The sequence below is a fragment of the Schistosoma mansoni genome, chromosome 4, assembly GCF_000237925.1.
Source record: "Schistosoma mansoni strain Puerto Rico chromosome 4, complete genome".
NCBI lineage: Eukaryota > Metazoa > Platyhelminthes > Trematoda > Strigeidida > Schistosomatidae > Schistosoma > Schistosoma mansoni.
This window is the reverse complement of record NC_031498.1, coordinates 1,733,104-1,736,195: the sequence shown is the minus strand read 5'-3', so window position 1 is coordinate 1,736,195 and position 3,092 is coordinate 1,733,104. Positions and strand designations below refer to the sequence as shown.

At 37.3% G+C, this 3,092-nt stretch overlaps 1 non-coding gene across 1 annotated transcript; it reads left to right on the top strand.

The window, feature by feature from the left end:
* Window positions 1-251: 251 nt before the first annotated feature.
* On the top strand, window positions 252-318 carry Smp_tRNA_01151_Gln_TTG.1.1. The gene has a single exon. It is a non-coding gene (tRNA).
* Window positions 319-3,092: the final 2,774 nt, after the last annotated feature.

Genomic DNA, 3,092 nt, shown 5'->3' with positions numbered 1-3,092 from the left:
TCAACAAGGAGTAATCTTTTTCAGAAAATTCATCTTTAAAACTGTACAATCACAACAAATTCTTGAAAAAGATGAGATGTGATTTAAGGCTGTGAATTAAAGCTATATCCATGCAATACGCACAGTATGCACATATGCTAACAAGAGACTGATCAATTGCAGTCCTAACAAATCGATGGGAAGATTCAAACAGGTAATACCAAGTGAATTTAAGCTTCACCCCATTGCACAAGCAAATGGCTCTCAGGACTCAGTAGCTGAGTGGATAATGCTATGGCTTTTGAAGCGAGCGGTACTGGGTTCGAGTCTCAGAGTGAACATCAACTCTGAGATGCAGGTACATCCAGCTGATGAGTCCAAAATAGTACGAAACGCATGTCCTGGATTCCACTGTTAACCACTGTCTATCTTTGCTTGTGATCGAAAATGTTTTCACATATTGAAATATTACGTAACAGACTGAAAAGAAAATGGTTTACAGATAAAAATACTTGTTGATATAAAAATTTATTAATTGAACTCACGAGTCGATTTAAGTTAGGCCAGCATGGAAAATGTGGAAGCATTGAACAGCCTTTTTGTCCTAGTATGGGACTCCTCAGCAGTGAGGTTAGACAATAACACCATTGGATGACGTTTCAATGGTCCACAAGTTAAACATTCTCTCGCCAAACCGAAGGTCCTGAGTTCGAGTCTGGAGTAAGGGATCGTGGGTGTGGACCTCTGAGTCCATTACTAGGACGAGATGGCCGTCCATTGTTTCCAGGTTTTCGATGGTGGTCTAACTTAGATCGACTCATGAATACAATTATTAAATTTCTATCATCTCCACAAACCCCATTCCGATAATAATCCAAAAATTTCTAAGAAAGTGAATCCTGCTTCAAAATTATACGTTAAGTCAATTGAAGTAGTTCACAACAATTAAACATCGAAGAACTTGTTTAATTCCGGTGTTTTAACAATGCACTATAACAAAATTTTTATATTGTTATCGGAGATATTATTATTATTATTTAAACAGCAACTAGGATATTCGAACAACTAAATATTTGTTTCTTACTAGTGTAAGACTCCTCAGAAGTAAATATTGGGATCCATTTGAAGATTAAACTCAAAACTTTCAGGTCTCGCGGAAAGCGTTTGACATTCGGACCACTGGATCGCCATACGGTAGCGAACATTTCCAGAATCGATAGATCTGCAATATAGCACATTCATCTACTGGCGTTAATGAAGTATAATTAGTTAATTCACATCCAACATGGTTGAGCAACAATGATCCCGGCTTCTCACTATAATATATAATGTTGGAGCTAGGGATTCGATCTCCGGCGTGTGGGAAGTGTTATAGAGTTCCTTACTTGAATGAAACAACTGTCCGGTTCTCCTTGATTTGCGAAAGCTGTTTAACTAAGTTCGGATCTTGACATAGACTACAAAATTTGACAATCTGCACAAAGTCTCTTTAATAATCATCAGTGTTAACCATAACCTGTTGGTTAAATTTTACAGTGTAACGATCAATAAGTTTTGTTATTTCTTATTATAATCAGAAAATTCATAGCTTAATGGTATAGCTTAATGGTATATGTATTATTACTATTATTATCACTGACGTCCAATCACAATAATCTAACTAACAGCACCGACAAGATCTACGTTTTTACAAAAATTTACAAGTGAACTTTTTATCAACTGATGTTTGTCATTACTTTACACTGTCTAGATGCAATGCAGGTTTGTAAGGGTAGTGAAATATCACTGAGCCCTAGACGAACCGTCCATCAAGCTCAATCGTTCCTACATCAGGCAATAGATCAGTAAACGTTGAACCGTTTATTGAATGTCTCTTAGGCAATGGTGGCTAACGCAGATCAATCAGTGGCATGCCATCGACTGACCATTGTATTAGTGGGTCCATTCCGTATTTCTTTAATATATACTTACTAATACATGCTATTGTTCTGGTGGTGTTTCATTTCGGAAAGCCGATTGGCTTTTCTGAAATAGAATCCATTCCTCGAGGCTTACAAACCCACAGCATGAGTTTCATTCCGAGCGTAAACCATTGGAAACCCTGAGGGTTTTGGCGCACGCGGAGCTGCACTAGGGACAACTGTACGTTACATGCATACCGGTAGCATATAGGTCTTCACTTATGCAGCCCGTGGCATACATATATTTGCCCCTTGGGAGGGTAGATGTTCACCACTCCCTTCACACCTATTTGATACTACTGTCTGTCTCTTACGTGTTACATGCACACCACTGGTACACAGACAATCGCCCATGCATTTCATGGAACACATATAGGCACAAACACTATCAGGGAGGGTTGACGGTCAATTCTCCCCCGTATTTTCTACTAATTTATTTCTGTTTGCAGAACTGATTTTTTGCTGACTTGGCTTCGCTTTTGACACAGGGATGACTGTCCAGCTTAAGTTAGTCTCTGAGAGCCTGGCTCATATTCTTTGGATATATTTACACACATAAACTATACAAACCGAAACTCATGAAATTCATATATATATATACGTATGCATGAAGGGCAGCCCTTTACGATTTTAAAGCATCAGGAGAAAGATTTCAGCCAGTTACCAAGAAAGTCGATTCACCTGTTTATCACTCGAGGATATGATAAAGAAAGTAAGATATTTACAGTGAAGTTTGACTTTGATGTGAGCTATGTCACATCATTTCCGCCTAATTTGAGTAGACTTCACTATCCACATAAGTTGTATATACATTGAACTGAGTAATTTAGCTGTAAACTTTTCATTCTCATTCTAAACAACATCACGTACACATATGTTTAGTAGAAGTGAAGTATTTAATCGGTGCACATGTACTTTAGCGGCCTATTCTGATGACCTGGTCTGTGAATAATTATCTACAGACGTTTTGCTAGTTTTATTTGTTTTTACATTTCAATTGAGCATTTCGTTCTGTTAACTTCTGAACATGTAATTGGTTAATCTTATCTGTATAGGTTGACAAATAGAGTCAATTTCGATTTACCTATTAATTACAGATTGATCTCAATGTTATACTTACAGAAACTTCCTGACATTATTTGAATTTTTTAA